We start from the raw sequence: 17,887 nt of genomic DNA on the forward strand, positions 1-17,887 counted from the left end.
CTATGTGTATGGTCGAGTGTTCAAAAAGTACATGATCCCCCAAGTCTGTGCCTCGCCTACTGTTTCGAGCGTCCCCAAGATGTTCCATGAATCTGGTGCGAATCATTCTTCGTAATCTGATTCTTCAAAAACGTAGTTTATCAAATAACGTGCAAAATTTGTAGTAAAACGTATATCGGTAAAACACGAAGAATGATTCGCACCAGATTCATGGAACATCTTGGGGACGCTCGAAACAGTAGGCGAGGCACAGACTTGGGGGATCATGTACTTTTTGAACACTCGACCATACACATAGGCAATGGTGACTTTAGTATAGGCATCCTCCACACCTGCAAAGATGAGGCAAATCTAAGGATCACAGAGTATCGAAATCAGGAACCGAAATCCAGCTCTTAACAAAAATACTTTGTCTTGGCGTCTGCTAAACCCTGTACCATACTCATCCTATACACGTACACACTAACTGTCTAGTCTACACCACATTATTAAATAATTGTATATTTGTATGATTGTATAATTCAACACAATATGTATGATTGTGCTGAATTTTTATTTTTAAAATTACTGCACATTTATCACCATCTTTCCTGATGTAAAGCTCCGAGATATTTTGTCACGCCTGTTAGGTATAGTATTTTATCACGTTCCCACGCGTTTGATTGTTGTTTTCTATCCTATGTCGACGTCGTTTCTTGTCGTGTTTTTATGTGTCATTCGGCCTATGTAACCGCAGGTTGTTTGAAAAGACAAACACTATTCGTTAGAATTGTGTTTTTCTATTGAAAAACAACCGGAGCGGTCCTTCTCCGGGCTATGTTTTGCATGTCTGGCCGCGAATTGGGGCAACTTGGGTCAGGCCTAAACTTGTGGCTCGATTTTCTTAAAAATTTCAGTGTATGGGCTCCCGCAGGCGATCTACCTGTTGGCACCGGTCGCTACTCGCTTAAAACCTCGTGGCACGTGGCACGTGCGATTCCATTTTCCCCATGTTAAGTCAACGGGGTTTTGGACACTTTTTGCGCGATCGGGAATAGCGGAAAAACGAGCCAAGGAAGAGGTGGTTTTCTTCCCAGCATTTTATGGCAAACACGTTTGGGTACACGCTGGTGTGCGCCGTATACCCCTCAGAACTTCGTAACGTGTCTTTGCACGAGGTCAAAGTTGAATTTTTTTCGCTCCCCATGTTAAGTCAATGGGCGTTTTTGCAGAGACTTTTTCATTCGCTCATTGTACAAAATTATATGATACGATTTTGTTTAAACTTTCAGGACTTGTTGAGAAAAGACCATAGAACATGGTGTTATGCTTCGTTAAGCTGTCAGAATTCGTTTGCTCTTTTGAAGCTCGTTTAAAAATGAAAAATTTTAACTTTGAAAGTCAATGGGAGCGTCTTTGATGCTTAATAACTTTTTACGTTTAAGATATGTTTAAGTCAAAAGTTGATATTTTATACAACTTTTGATGCTCTTTCCAATGATATATAGAACGTTATTGCACGTTGTTCCGTTTTCCTGGTGTTGTCCATCTGAACTTGTCAGTCACGTGACCCATTTGACCTTCGGATCCAATTCTGGTAGTCAATTCTGGCGCTTTTGTTACCATAGCGAAATATGTAACGCCGTGTTCACAGTTTACTGACGACGAAGGTCCTGCTTAATCTGGCAAATAGCGTTCGAGAACTGCGGCCAAGCCCCGCTGATCTTGAACGTGATTGGTCGGTGGGCGTAAAGAATCTCCGTCGTCAGGGAGACTGCGAACACGGGGTAAACCAAGGAGTAAACAATCTGTGCGTGGAATGGGGAGTGGTGAATGTGGAACGGCGATGATAGGTGCTGATGTCGTCGATTTTTATTTATACTGTTATCCTTATTATACATTCTGATCATTTTTTATGTTCAGGAGTTTTCTCTGTTGATTTAACATCAAAAACGGTGTGTTTAACTGTTATTGCCAAGTGCCATATTGATATTGAAATTGGGGTACAATTCAACATTCTGATTCACTGGTTTTCTATGGCCTGTTGTGTATCATATTATTGGTAATGTGAATATAGGTACTCCAAACGGCAAACACTGCTATTTTCTGGTATATATTAATGTTTGACCTGATTTTATATTATTGGTAATGTGAATATAGGTACTCCAAACACTGCTATTTTCGGGTATATATTAATGTTTGACCTGATTTTACTTCACTTCACCTTATATTTTTTGCAGGAACAGTTATCACAGCATTATTGTGCAAAAATAAGGGTGGTGTATCACAGCATATCACAGCACTCTGCCAGCCGCTTTTGGCTTCCATAGAGACATCAACAAGCCTATACCTCCAACACTACCGGAGGTTGACGCTAGCTCACGCGGAATGCGCTGGCAGCGGCTGGCAGCGCGCCCATGAAACACAGCCAGGGGTTTCTTCTGTAAAGTCATTGTTGTCTAGGTACATGGGCCTTTACCAATTGTTAACAGCTATAAAAATTGGAATTAAAAATGTTCAGGTATTATGAGCATCAGCTAAACAGGGAAGAGGATTCGGCTTCAGCCCATCTTGCAACGCCTCAATGAAATTTAACGAGAAACTTAAATTGAGGGAGCAGCTACTCAACTGTGGTAAAGCCCATAAATCCTTGTGGATTTACCTACATACCTGAGGTAAATCCACAAGGCACCTTGAGTTCAAAATATGAAGTGACAACAAGCGAAATATAGCAGAAATTGGGACTTAAAGGAGCTTAGAAATAATCTGCTTAGTTCATTTGAAATGTATTGTTACCCACTTTCTAACCATGCATATTTTTGTGTCTTGTGAGGTCTCATATAGCAATAAAAATAGAAAAGTTATACAAGAGCAGTGACATGCATAGTTTGCTTGTGTTGTCACAACTTTGTACAATATTTCCAGCTTTATAATATGCAGTTATCAGTCACATTGGGCATCACACATGTATTTTTTTTTCTGCAGGAGGGAAGACACAGGAGGGAACTAGTGACTCATGTTTTTGCTTCTATCGCTTCACCCCTGGGGAATCAGTTCCTGCACCCCTTGAATATAATGGTCACCAAGGGGTGCTGTCCTGACACGTTCACTTTCTGTTGAGAAGGTTAGAACAAACACCATGTGTGTCATTTAGTTGCATATATAATACTTCAATGTTAAGTCTGCATGAAGTCTGAAGTCTAGCCACTCTTAATCCTAGGTTGTCGTGACGTTAATCTAGCCTGGGTGGATATTTTGCTGTGCTAAAAGCACGGACTCCGCTACGCCCCAGTACGGCGGCTGGGGCGCCTCCCCTGGAGGAAAACGGCGCCGGGGAGGGGGACGGACACTGTTACACTTGCGGTTTTTTGTGTGGGGTAGCGTATACTCTTCTTACAAGTATTTACTATGGACAATGCTTGCGGGTGACCTCCACTGCACGTGACACGTGTAAAACGGAGAGGTGTCACTTTTGTTACGGAGCGAGCGAAGCGAGCGAAGTCTTTCCTTAGATTAACGGAAATTTCTGAGTATGAGCGGCCGGCCGGCCGGCCGGCCGGCCGTGCGGACGCTTTTGCGAGGCTTATAGGCGGCGTGATGCCCCAAAACGGATATTGCGGCGCCGTCGATTGACGCACGAGGGTGAAATTTTCACGACTCGTGGGTCATGTAATTCAACAGGTCGTATTAGCTTTTGGGCACGATTCGGCCGGGGGTGCGCCCGTGGCGCGTGCTCATGTGCGCCATAGGGTTAACATTAAAAACGGCAAAAACAGGCTATTGCTCCAGATGGTCCGACCACTACAACCCCATATGATGCACTCTTGGCTGCATCCCCACCCCACCCTTTCCCCTTACAGTATGAAGTATGAAAAACAGTGATTTTTTACTGGAGCTGCAAAGTGTGCCTTTGAACCACCTTATGATTTACTAGTATCTAATGTATTTGTCCATCAGGATCAGTTATCTAATGGCAGTAGACTGTTGTCTTCACATACTTCATATCTATTTTGGCTACTGCATTGTGTTCTGTAAAAAAAAAATATGGAAAACGTTTTGGATGTAGTTTTTAGTAGAATGCTTCTTTACAGATCCCGAAAGAAGATAACTGCTTGTTTTCTTCACCGCCACCAGTCTACCTGCTCTCTGCACACTCGGCAGAGCGCGGCAGGGCACCCCACGGAGCTGCACTAGTCACATCCGGGCCCCACGCCGGTCGACGGCCGATGCGATGGAGGCACTACTCCGAGGCACTACTGGGAGGCCTGCGGCGCGGACGACGGATGCGGCAGTTGGTCAAGACACGGCAGCCTACTCGAGGTGCTTCTCGCCTGGAGGACGCAGGCGAATCGCGTTATCCTAGCTGTGCCTCGTCATGGTGCGATGAGCCTTAATAGACTAATGCATATTCTTCCTTTGGTTGTAATTCATTTGCTGCTGCCCGCTGGGCTAAGGAGTAACTCTGTGCGCCTACTTTGTGCAGACGCTCGTCCAGTGCCGCCCTTCGTTTGCCGCACATATCTTTATTTATTCTTTGTTACAATTCCGTCTTTGGTCATTTTTTTTTTACCATGGGGGCACTTGAAAGTTTTGTTTTTAAATCTGTGGACATTGAACCTGGAATCGGTTTTTTGTCGGATTTCGGTTTTGTTTTTGCACTGTGGAAATATCTCGTTCAATATTTTTTTAAGATAGGGCGTGTTAAAACTTTTAGTCTCATTACTCCTCTGTGCATTCTAAAGTACTATAATGTGCATCTCAAGTGTTTGGTGCTGTACTGTTATTATTTATGGTTAATCCAGTGCTGATTTATGGTTAATCCAGTTTTTATTCGATTGAATCGTTGTGTGTAATGTGCATGACATCCGCGTACCGCCTGTAGCAGTGTTATATATTTTCATTTATGCTGGAAAATAATAACTTTCTTGTTCATTGGCTTTATTCGATGACAGAGACGTGCCAGATGACTGGGGCTGCGACTTGACTTGGTAGTTGTTAACGGTGCAAACTTCAACCATCAAGCATGATGTGGAAACGTCACATTCCGTTATCAAATCTTCGTACCGTAAATACTGAATAAGATCAATACTAGGCTGGAGCTTGCTAGAAAAACCGTGCACTGACAACGGCGAGTGGTGGACCTGAGTAGCGGCCGGGAGGCAGGGAAGTCAGCCAATTGTCAGATGTCTATTTCTTCACACATCTTTATTCTTTACTTTACACCGTCATAGACGTAATGCAATTATCGGAGCATGAAGTGGTGTATTGCCCTTATTACACCCTTCCAGTAAGTATCCAATGCCCATCCATCCACTTTCCGCAGGTGCAGGAGCAAGGGAGAGCGAAATAATTTTTATCGTCACTCACCTCACGCCCAACTGCTAGGCGAAAAGCCAGTACTCGCAATGTTTCAATCTTATTTAAGAAAAAAAGCAAATGTATCGGCTATAAATGCGTCGTGTTCCCTGCGGTAATACTATTAGTTTAACCCGGCACCGCCTGGGCTATTTCCGTACCCACGACAGCCTGGGGGGGGGGTCGCATCCGACCCCCCCCCCCCCCCTGTGTGGCCGCTGGACCCAGGACACCAGGTGTCTCAACCGCGAAAGGTACGAAAACGTATTTCTTACGGAGAGCGGCATATCGGACGCGCTTGCGTTCTTCCGCAAAGCGAGCGGCGCTACCAGGGCTCAAGGCAGAGCTGATGACAGCAGTTGCAGAGAAGCGGTGTCGCAGCAGGTGGCGTCCCATATCAGGCTCATTCCTCGGCTGAAAGGGAAGAGCGTTATCCCATCGGGACGTCGGCCGTCACCTCTGTCAAGGCCGGTGGGCTCTAAAACACTCTCGAGCCCTGTGCTGCTCTCGCCCGCACATGGGGGGGGGGGGGTGGTTGCCACCCATCCCCCCAGGTAGTCTTTCTGCTCTGCACTCAACATTTTTAGAGCTAGAAGGCCGATTTTTCGTATAGCTGCTCCTCTATCCTTTCTTGATGTCCACTGAAAATTTCAAGTTTGTGATTTTTGGTTTCGGAGATATGACCTTGTTTTTGAGGTCATGTCATGACCTAACCGCAGGTTGTTTGAAAAGACAAACACTATTCGTTAGAATTGTGTTTTTCTATTGAAAAACAACCGGAGCGGTCCGTCTCCGGGCTATGTTTTGCAAGTCTGGCCGCGAATTGGGGCAACTTGACCGGGGCCTAAACGTGCATTGCGATTTTCGTAAAAAGTTCAGTGTATGGGCTCCCGGAGGCGATCTACCTGATGGCACCGGTCGCTACTCGCTTAAAACCTCGTGGCACGTGGCACGTGCGATTCCATTTTCCCCATGTTAAGTCAATGGGGTTTTGAACACTTTTTGCGCGATCGCGAATAGCGGGAAAACGAGCCAAGAAGGAGGTGGTTTTCTTCCCAGCATTTTATGGCAAACACGTTCAGGTACACGCTAGTGTGCTCCGTATACCCCTCAGAACTTCGTAACGTGTCTTTGCACGAGGTCAAAGTTGAACTTTTTTCGCTCCCCATGTTAAGTCAATGGGCGTTTTTGCAGAGACTTTTTCATTCGCTCATTGTACAAAATTATATGATACGATTTTGTTTAAACTTTCAGGACTTGTTGAGAAAAGACCATAGAACATGTTGTTATGCTTCTTTAAGCTGTGCAAATTCGTTTGTTGTCTTTAGGCTTCTTTAAAAATGAAAAATTTTAACATGGAAAGTCAATGGGAGCGTCTTTGGTGCTTAATAACTTTGTACCTTGAAGACATATTCAAGTGAAAAGTTGATATTTTATACAACTTTTGATGCTCTTTCCAATGATATATACAACTTTATTGCACGTGGTGCCGTTTTTGAGAAATATAGTAAAAAAGCACGACATTACCGAGATTTGAGCTCAGACCTATATCGTTACGGTGTCAGGCGGACACGAGGACAGGTGGCGCCGCCGCCGCCCGCATAGCGGCGGGAATGTGAACTAACCTGTTTACCATCTATGGTATGGTACCATCGGGGGACCGGCCGCCGTCGGCACCATTTCGGGACTTTGCATCGCAATAAAAGGCTTATTTACAATTGAAAATGGACTAGCGAGAGTCGTTATGGAATCAGAATTTGATGCTGTACAAAACTAGGCGCCTATTTTCATTGTGATGGCATCACAGACTACACCGCTAACCCCAATAAAGCAGATTTATGTCGCGTCATCGATGATTACATATAATGTTTCTTTGATATATATGTAGTCGGGTCTTTCAGCTGCGTTCCTCCCCTCCCTCGCCGCGCCGGCGGGTCGGCCATCCGCGCCCTGCCGCCCGCCGGCTGCTGGCCGGTCAGCTGGCCGGTCAGCTGGTCGCCCGCGGCTGTCGGTGCAGTGCGGGATGCCTACTTGCGGGGGGCCGTCGTGGCGGCGGCCCGGGTGGACTGGGCGAGCAGTGAGATGGGGAGCGCTGCGCTGTCGGTGCTCTAGTTTGCATTGCGTTCGCATGATACGGCTTGAGCCAATACAGAGTGAACTGATTGAGCTGAGCAAGTCTTTATATACATTGAAAAGTAAAGCACTTTTTACTGCATCTACGGTGAGATGCTAGATAAAATTTATGGTCTACCTAATGGTACCCATTACTTAACAATTAAGTGAATCATTTCGTCGCTAAACTCTCGTAAATTCGTATGTCCGCCTCACTATGGAGTTTGGACCGTAACGTATGGTCTTTGCTCAGACAGTATACGAACAGGTGACGGGGATACCTCCCATAGAAGGATGCGACACGATTTTACTGCTAAATAGCGGCCGGCCGCCGTGGGGACGTTTTTGTACGACTTATATCTCGGCAACCACTGGGCTGATACACGTGCGGTTTTTTGTGTTGGGTAGCTTTTTTCCTTCTTTCACATAGTGTGCTACTCTCGATGCATATGGGTGACCCCTAACGCACGTTCCACGTGCAAAGCCAAGAGGTGCCTGTTTTGTAATAAGTGCAATAGCTCGCGGTAATTACTGGGCCGATTGCGCTAAAACTTGGCATGGAGGTAGACACATTCCAGGCGATGCATTTCCACGTGTCTTGGTAGGGGTGCAACTGCACGTGCGCACGGGCAGGGTGACGCTTCCAGATGTCGAGAACGGCTGGGCCGATTGTGATCAAACTTGGCACACCGCTAGAGGCTGGTAAGTAGGGTGCCGTGCACAAGTCAGATGGGACCCGCTATGCACGTGCGCACGTGCAGGCTGACGCTTCCAGATCTCAAGAACGGCTGGGCCGACTCTGCTGAAATTTGGCATACCGCTAGAGACTGGTTAGTAGGGTGCCGTGCACAAGTCAGTTAGTATGTATTTTCATGTGCCACGGTTGGGGTGCAGTTGCACCAGCGCACGTGTAGGGGTCGCTTCCAGATCTTGAAATTGACGGGGCTGATTGAGCTCCAATTTGGTACACCGCTAGAAACCGGCGAATAGAGTGCCGTGCACAAGTCAATTGGGGCCTAGGCTGCACGTGCGCACGTGCAGGGTGTCGCTTCCAGATCTCGAAAACGGCCGGGTCGATTGCACTCAAATTTGGCACACCGCTATAGACCGACGAATAGGGTGCCGTGCACGTCAGTCCGTAGCACACCGACTGCGGTCTGCACGTGCAAGGCTCATCCTCTCGTTTGGTGGCGGGCGTTTTTGCTGCGTAACCGCAGGTTGTTTGAAAAGACAAACACTATTCGTTAGAATTGTGTTTTTCTATTGAAAAACAACCGGAGCGGTCCTTCTCCGGGCTATGTTTTGCATGTCTGGCCGCGAATTGGGGCAACTTGGGTCAGGCCTAAACTTGTGGCTCGATTTTCTTAAAAATTTCAGTGTATGGGCTCCCGCAGGCGATCTACCTGTTGGCACCGGTCGCTACTCGCTTAAAACCTCGTGGCACGTGGCACGTGCGATTCCATTTTCCCCATGTTAAGTCAACGGGGTTTTGGACACTTTTTGCGCGATCGGGAATAGCGGAAAAACGAGCCAAGGAAGAGGTGGTTTTCTTCCCAGCATTTTATGGCAAACACGTTTGGGTACACGCTGGTGTGCGCCGTATACCCCTCAGAACTTCGTAACGTGTCTTTGCACGAGGTCAAAGTTGAATTTTTTTCGCTCCCCATGTTAAGTCAATGGGCGTTTTTGCAGAGACTTTTTCATTCGCTCATTGTACAAAATTATATGATACGATTTTGTTTAAACTTCCAGGACTTGTTGAGAAAAGACCATAGAACATGTTGTTATGCTTCTTTAAGCTGTGCAAATTCGTTTGTTCTTTTTAGGCTCGTTTAAAAATGAAAAATTTTAACATGGAAAGTCAATGGGAGCGTCTTTGCTGCTTAATAACTTTTTACAGTTGAGATATATTTATGTGAAAAGTTGATAGGTTATACAACTTTTGATGCTCTTTCCAATGATATATACAACTTTATTGCACGTGGTGCCGTTTTTGAGAAATATAGTAAAAAAGCACGACATTACCGAGATTTGAGCTCAGACCTATATCGTTACGGTGTCAGGCGGACACGAGGACAGGTGGCGCCGCCGCCGCCCGCATAGCGGCGGGAATGTGAACTAACCTGTTTACCATCTATGGTATGGTACCATCGGGGACCGGCCGCCGTCGGCACCATTTCGGGACTTTGCATCGCAATAAAAGGCTTATTTACAATTGAAAATGGACTAGCGAGAGTCGTTATGGAATCAGAATTTGATGCTCTACAAAACTAGGCTATTTTCATTGTGATGGCATCACAGACTACACCGCTAAACCCAATAAAGCAGATTTATGTCGCGTCATGGATGATTACATATAATGTTTCTTTGATATATATGTAGTCGGGTCTTTCAGCTGCGTCCCTCCCCTCCCTCGCCGCGCCGGCGGGTCGGCCATCCGCGGCTTGCCGCCCGCCGGCTGCTGGCCGGTCAGCTGGCCGGTCAGCTGGTCGCCCGCGGCTGTCGGTGCAGTGCGGGATGCCTACTTGCGGGGGGCCGTCGTGGCGGCGGCCCGGGTGGACTGGGCGAGCAGTGAGTTGGGGAGCGCTGCGCTGTCGGTGCTCTAGTTTGTATTGCGTTCGCATGATACGGCTTGAGCCAATACAGAGTAAACTGATTGAGCTGAGCAAGTCTTTATATACATTGAAAAGTAAAGCACTTTTTACTGCATCTACGGTGAGATGCTAGATAAAATTTATGGTCTACCTAATGATACTTATTACTTAACAATTAAGTGAATCATTTCGTCGCTAAACTCTCGTAAATTCGTATGTCCGCCTCACTATGGAATTTGGACCGTAACGTATGGCCTTTGCTCAGACAGTATACGAACAGGTGACGGGAATACCTCCCATAGAAGGATGCGACACGATTTTACTGCTAAATAGCGGCCGGCCGCCGTGGGGACGTTTTTGTACGACTTATATCTCGGCAACCACTGGGCTGATACACGTGCGGTTTTTTGTGTGGGGTAGCTTTTTCCCTTCTTTCACATAGTGTGCTACTCTCGATGCATATGGGTGACCCCTAACGCACGTTCCACGTGCAAAGCCAAGAGGTGCCTGTTTTGTAATAAGCGCAATAGCTCGCGGTAATTACTGGGCCGATTGCGCTAAAACTTGGCATGGAGGTAGACACTTTCCAGGCGATGCATTTCCATGTGTCTTGGTAGGGGTGCAACTGCACGTGCGCACGTGCAGGGCGACGCTTCCAGATCTCGAGAACGGCTGGACCGATTGTGTTCAAATTTGGCATAACGCTTGATACCGATCAGTAGGTTGCAGTCATTTAGTATGTATTTCCATGTGCCACGATTGGGGTGCAACTGCACGTGCGCACGTGCAGGGTGACGCTTCCAGATCTCGAGAACCGCCGGGCCGATTGAGTTCAAATTTGGTACACCGCTAGAGACCGATTAGTAGGATGCCGTGCGCAAGTCAGTTTGGACCCATCTTGCACGTGCGCACGTGCAGGGTGACGCTTCCAGATCTCAAGAACGGCTGGACCGATTGCACTCAAATTCGGCAAACATCTAGAGATCGATCAGTAGGGTGCCGTGCACAAGTCAGTTAGTATGTAATTCCATGTGTCACGGTTGAGATGCAACTGCACGTGCGCACGTGGAGGGGTCGTTTCAAGATCTTGAAAACGGCTGGGCCGATTGAGCTCGAATTTGGTACACCGCTAGAGACCGGCGAATAGGGTCCCATGCACAATGCAATTGGACACAGCTTGCACGTGCGCACGTGCAGGGTGACGCTTCCAGATCTCGAAAATGGCCGAGCCGATTACACTCAAATTTGGCACACCGCTATAGATCAGCGAGTAGGGTGCCGTGCACGTCAGTTTGTAGCACACCGACTCCGGTCTGCACGTGCAAGGCTCATCCTCTCGTTTGGGGGCGGGCGTTTTTGCTGCGTTTACAAAGGTGCTTGCTCAAACAACCTGCGGTCCCGCGATGCGGAGCCCAGCATCGCAGATGCTGGTAACCGCAGGTTGTTTGAAAAGACAAACACTATTCGTTAGAATTGTGTTTTTCTATTGAAAAACAACCGGAGCGGTCCGTCTCCGGGCTATGTTTTGCAAGTCTGGCCGCGAATCGAGACAAGTTGAGCCTCTCCTAAACGAATCCCTCAATCTTCGTAAAAATTTCAGGGTATGGGCTCCCGCAGGCGATCTACCTGATGGCACCGGTCGCTACTCGCTTAAAACCTCGTGGCACGTGGCACGTGCGATTCCATTTTCCCCATGTTAAGTCAATGGGGTTTTGGACACTTTTTGCGCGATCGCCAATGGCGGGAAAACGAGCCAAGGAAGAGGTGGTTTTCTTCCCAGCATTTTATGACAAACACGTTTGGGTACACGCTAGTGTGCGCCGTATACCCCTCAGAACTTCGTAACGTGTCTTTGCACGAGGTCAAAGTTGAACTTTTTTCGCTCCCCATGTTAAGTCAATGGGCGTTTTTGCAGAGACTTTTTCATTCGCTCATTGTACAAAATTATATGATACGATTTTGTTTAAACTTTCAGGACTTGTTGAGAAAAGACCATAGAACATGTTGTTATGCTTTTTTAAGCTGTGCAAATTCGTTTGTTGTCTTTAGCCTTCTTTAAAAATGAAAAATTTTAACATGGAAAGTCAATGGGAGCGTCTTTGGTGCTTAATAACTTTGTACCTTGAAGACATATTCAAGTGAAAAGTTGATAGGATATACAACTTTTGATGCTCTTTCCAATGATATATAGAACGTTATTGCACGTTGTGCCGTTTTTGAGGAATTTGGTAAAAAAGCACGACATTACCGAGATTTGAGCTCAGAACTATATATGGGCCTCGGCTCAGACAGTATACGAACAGGTGACAGGGATACCTCCCATTGAAGGATGCGATTTAATACTAAACATTAGCAGCCGGCCGCCGTGGGGACGTTTTTGTACGACTAATATCTCCGCAGCCACTGGACCAATACACTTCCGGTTTTTTGTGTGGGGTAGCGTATACCCTTCTTAGAAGTATTTTACTATGGACGATGCATGCGGGTGACCCCTACTGCACGTGACACGTGTAATACGGAGAGGTGTCAGTTTTGTAATAAGTGCAATAACTCGGCAATTACTGGGCCGATTGCGCTGAAACTTGGCATGGAGGTAGTCACCTACCAGGCGATCCATTTTCATGTGCCACGGTAGGGTAACCGCAGGTTGTTTGAAAAGACAAACACTATTCGTTAGAATTGTGTTTTTCTATTGAAAAACAACCGGAGCGGTCCGTCTCCGGGCTATGTTTTGCAAGTCTGGCCGCGAATCAGTACAACTTGGTCGCAGCGTAGACGAATCGCTCAATCTACGTAAAAAGTTCAGGGTATGGGCTCTCGGGGGCGATCTACCTGATGGCATTAGTCGCTACTCGCTTAAAATCTCGTGGCACGTGGCACGTGCGATTCCATTTTTTCCATAGTAAGTCAATGGGGTTTTGGGGCACTTTTTGCGCGATCGCGAATAGCGGGAAAACGAGCCAAGGAAGAGGTGGTTTTCTTCCCAGCATTTTATGGGAAACACGTTCCGGTACACGCCAGTGTGCGCCGTATACCCCTCAGAAGTTCGTAACGTGTCTTTGCTCGAGGTCAAAGTTGAACTTTTTTCGCTCCCCATGTTAAGTCAATGGGCGCTTTTGCAGAGACATTTTCATTCGTTCATTGTACAAAATTATATGATACGATTTTGACCAAACTTTCAACACTTATTCAGAATAGGCCGTAGTACATGCCGTTATGCTTCGTTAAGCTGTCAGAATTCGTTTTGTTCTTTTTAAGCTCGTTTAAAAATGAAAAAGTTTAACATGGAAAGTCAACGGGAGCGTCTTTGCTGCTTAATAACTTTGTACGTTAAACATATATTTAAGTGAAAAGTTGATAGGTTATACAACTTTTGATGCTCTTTCCAATGACATATAGACCGCTATTGCACGTTGTGCCGTTTTCGAGAAATTTAGTAAAAAAGCACGACACTACCGAGATTTGAGCTCAGACCTATGGCCTTTGCTCAGACAGTATACGAACAGGTGACGGGGATACCTCCCATTGAAGGATGCGATTTAATGCTAAATATTAGCGGCCGGCCTCCGTGGGGACGTTTTTGTACGACTTATATCTCCGCAAGCAGGGGACCGATACACTTGCGGTTTTTTGTGTGGGGTAGCGTATACCCTTCTTAGAAGTATTTACTATGGATGATGCATGCGGGTGACTCCTACTGCACGTGACACGTGTAAAACGGAGAGGTGTCACTTTTGTTGTAATGACAATAACACGGTAATTACTTGGCTGATTGCACTGAAACTACACAAGGATGTAGGCACCCGCCGGACCATGCCTTTCCATGTGCTACGGCTGGGGTGCAACTGCACGTGCGCACGTGCAGGGTGACGCTTCCAGATCTCGAGAACGGCCGGGCCGATTGAGCTCAGCAGGGTGACGCTTCCAGATCTCGAGAACGGCCGGGCCGATTGAGCTCAAATTTGGTACACCGCTAGAGACCGGTTAGTAGGGTGCCGTGCACAAGTCAGATGGGATCCAGCTTGCACGTGCGCACGTGCAGGGTGCCGCTTCCAGATCTCGAAAACGGCCGGGCCGATTGCACTCAAATTTGGCACACCGTTAGAGACCGGTTAGTAGAGTGCCGTGCACGTCAGTTCGTAGCACACCCACTCCGGTCTGCACGTGCAAGGCTCATCCTCTCGTTTGGCGTCGGGTGTTTTTGCGGCGTTGCACAGGTGCTTGCTCAAACAACCTGCGGTCCCGCGATGCGGAGCCCAGCATCGCAGATGCTGGTAACCGCAGGTTGTTTGAAAAGACAAACACTATTCGTTAGAATTGTGTTTTTCTATTGAAAAACAACCGGAGCGGTCCTTCTCCGGGCTATGTTTGCAAAGTTGGCCTGAGATTGGGGCAACTTGGTCGCAGCCTAGAGTTTTGCGTTTAGGATCGTAAAAATTTCAGGGTATAGACTTTTGCAGGTGATCTACCTGATGGTACCGGTCGCTACTCGCAACAAAAATCATTGCGCGTGCCACGTGCAATTGCATTTTCCCCATGTTAAGTCAACGGGGTTTTGGACACTTTTTGCGCGATCGCCAATGGCGGGAAAACGAGCCAAGAAGGAGGTGGTTTTCTTCCCAGCATTTTATGGCAAACACGTTCTGGTACACGCCAGTGTGCGCCGTATACCCGTCAGAATTCGTTAACTTGAGTTGCACGAGTTTGAAGTTGAACTTTTTTCGCTCCCCATGTTAAGTCAATGGGCGTTTTTGCAGAGGCATTTTCATTCGCTCATTGTACAAAATTATATGATACGATTTTGTTTAAACTTTCAGGACTTGTTGAGAAAAGACCATAGAATATGTTGTTATGCTTTGTTAAGCTGTCAGAATTCGTTTGCTCTTTTGAAGCTCGTTTAAAAATGAAAAATTTTAACATGGAAAGTCAATGGGAGCGTCTTTGCTGCTTAATAACTTTTTACGTTTAAGATATGTTTAAGTCAAAAGTTGATATTTTATACAACTTTTGATGCTCTTTCCAATGATATATACAACGTTATTGCACGTGCTGCCGTTTTTGAGAAATTTCGTAAAAAAGCACGACATTACCGAGATTTGAGCTCAGACCTATATCGTTACGGTGCCGCCAGGCGGACACGAGGACAGGTGGCGCCGCCGCCGCCAGCATAGCGGCGGGAATGTGAACTAACCTGTTTACCATCTATGGTATGGGGGACCATCGGGGGACCGGCCGCCGTCGGCACCATTTCGGGCTTAGTTTTGACTTTGCATCGCAATAAAAGGCTTATTTACAATTGAAAATGGACTAGCGAGAGTCGTTATGGAATCAGAATTTGATGCTCTACAAAACTAGGCTATTTTCATTGTGATGGCATCACAGACTACACCGCTAACCCCAATAAAGCAGATTTATGTCGCGTCATCGATGATTACATGTAATGTTTCTTTGGTATATATGTTTGTAGTCGGGTCTTTCAGCTGCCTCCCTCTCCTCCCTCGCCGCGCCGGCGGGTCGGCCATCCGCGGCTTGCCGCCCGCCGGCTGCTGGCCGGTCAGCTGGCCGGTCAGGTGCAGTGCGGGATGCCTACTTGCGGGGGGCCGTCGTGGCGGCGCGGCGGCCCGGGTGGACTGGGCGAGCAGTGAGTTGGGGAGCGCTGCGCTGTCTGGTGCTCTAGTTTGTATTGCGCTCGCATGATACGGCTTGAGCCAATACAGAGTGAACTGATTGAGCTGAGCAAGTCTTTATATACATTGAAGAGTAAAGCACTTTTTACTGCATCTACGGTGAGATGCTAGAGAAAATTTATGGCCTACCTAATGGTACCCATTACTTAACAATTAAGTGAATCATTTCGTCGCTAAACTCTCGTAAATTCGTATGTCCGCCTCACTATGGAGTTTGGACCGTAACGTATGGCCTTTGCTCAGACAGTATACGAACAGGTGACGGGGATACCTCCCATAGAAGGATGCGACACGATTTTACTGCTAAATAGCGGCCGGCCGCCGTGGGGAGTCTTGGGACGTTTTTATACGACTTATATCTCGGCAACCACTGGGCTGATACACTTACGGTTTTTTGTGTGGGGTAGCTTTTTCCCTTCTTTCATATAGTGTGCTACTCTCGATGCATATGGGTGAGCCCTAACGCACGTTCCACGTGCAAAGCCAAGAGGTGCCTGTTTTGTAATAAGCGCAATAGCTCGGTAATTACTGGGCCGATTGCGCTAAAACTTGGCATGGAGGTAGACACTTTCCAGGCGATGCATTTCCATGTGTCACGGTTGGGGTGCCGCTGCACGTGCGCACGGGCAGGGTGACGATTCCAGATCTCGAGAACGGCTGGGCCGATTGTGATCAAAGTTGGCACACCGTTAGGGCTCGGCGAGTAGGGTGCCGTGCACAAGTCAGATGGGACCCAGTTTGCACGTGCGCACGTGCAGGCTGACGCTTCCATATCTCAAGAACGGCTGGACCGACTGTGCTCAAATTTGGCATACCACTAGAGACTGGTTAGTAGGGTGCCGTGCACAAGTCAGTAAGTATGTATTTTCATGTGCCGCGGTTGGGGTGCAGCTGCACGTGCGCACCTGTAGGGGTCGCTTCCAGATCTTGGAAACGGCTGGGCCGATTCAGATTAAATTTGGCACATCGCTAGAAACCGGCGAATAGAGTGCCGTGCACAAGTCAATTGGGGCCCAGGCTGCACGTGCGCACGTGCAGGGTGTCGCTTCCAGATCTCGAAAACGGCCGGGTCGATTGCACTCAAATTTGGCACACCGCTATAGACCGGCGAATAGGGTGCCGTGCACGTCAGTCCGTAGCACACCGACTCCGGTCTGCACGTGCAAGGCTCATCCTCTCGTTTGGCGGCGGGCGTTTTTGCTGCGTTTACAAAGGTGCTTGCTCAAACAACCTGCGGTCCCGCGATGCGGAGCCCAGCATCGCAGATGCTGGGTAACCGCAGGTTGTTTGAAAAGACAAACACTATTCGTTAGAATTGTGTTTTTCTATTGAAAAACAACCGGAGCGGTCCTTCTCCGGGCTATGTTTTGCAAGTCTGGCCGCGAATCGAGACATCTTGATTGGGGCCTAGAGTTTTGCGTTTAGGATCGTAAAAATTTCAGGGTATAGACTTTTGCAGGTGATCTACCTGATGGTACCGGTCGCTACTCGCAACAAAAATCATTGCGCGTGCCACGTGCAATTGCATTTTCCCCATGTAAAGTCAACGGGGTTTCGGACACTTTTTGCGCGATCGCCAATAGCGGGAAAACGAGCCAAGGAAGAGGTGATTTTCTTCCACGCATTTTATGGCAAACACGTTCTGGTACACGCCAGTGTGCGCCGTATACCCGTCAGAATTCGTTAACTTGAGTTGCACGAGTTTGAAGTTGAACTTTTTTCGCTCCCCATGTTAAGTCAATGGGCGTTTTTGCAGAGACATTTTCATTCGCTCATTGTACAAAATTATATGATACGATTTTGCTTTAACTTTCAGGACTTGTTGAGAAAAGACCATAGAACATGTTGTTATGCTTCGTTAAGCTGTCAGAATTCGTTTGCTCTTTTGAAGCTCGTTTAAAAATGAAAAATTTTAACATGGAAAGTCAATGGGAGCGTCTTTGCTGCTTAATAACTTTTTACGTTTAAGATATGTTTAAGTCAAAAGTTGATATTTTATACAACTTTTGATGCTCTTTCCAATGATATATACAACGTTATTGCACGTGCTGCCGTTTTTGAGAAATATAGTAAAAAAGCACGACATTACCGAGATTTGAGCTCAGACCTATATCGTTACGCTGTCAGGCGGACACGAGGACAGGTGGCGCCGCCGCCGCC

The 17,887-nt window shown here is 47.1% G+C and overlaps 1 long non-coding RNA gene across 1 annotated transcript; it reads left to right on the forward strand.

The window, feature by feature from the left end:
• Nucleotides 1–1,784: 1,784 nt before the first annotated feature.
• On the forward strand, nt 1,785–4,911 carry LOC122371716. The gene is made up of 2 exons (XR_006254774.1): nt 1,785–1,832; nt 4,071–4,911. It is a non-coding gene; the product is annotated as an uncharacterized LOC122371716 (long non-coding RNA).
• Nucleotides 4,912–17,887: the final 12,976 nt, after the last annotated feature.

Source organism: Amphibalanus amphitrite, unplaced genomic scaffold (assembly GCF_019059575.1).
Source record: "Amphibalanus amphitrite isolate SeventyFive unplaced genomic scaffold, NRLGWU_Aamphi_draft 001271F_arrow, whole genome shotgun sequence".
Taxonomy (NCBI): domain Eukaryota; kingdom Metazoa; phylum Arthropoda; class Thecostraca; order Balanomorpha; family Balanidae; genus Amphibalanus; species Amphibalanus amphitrite.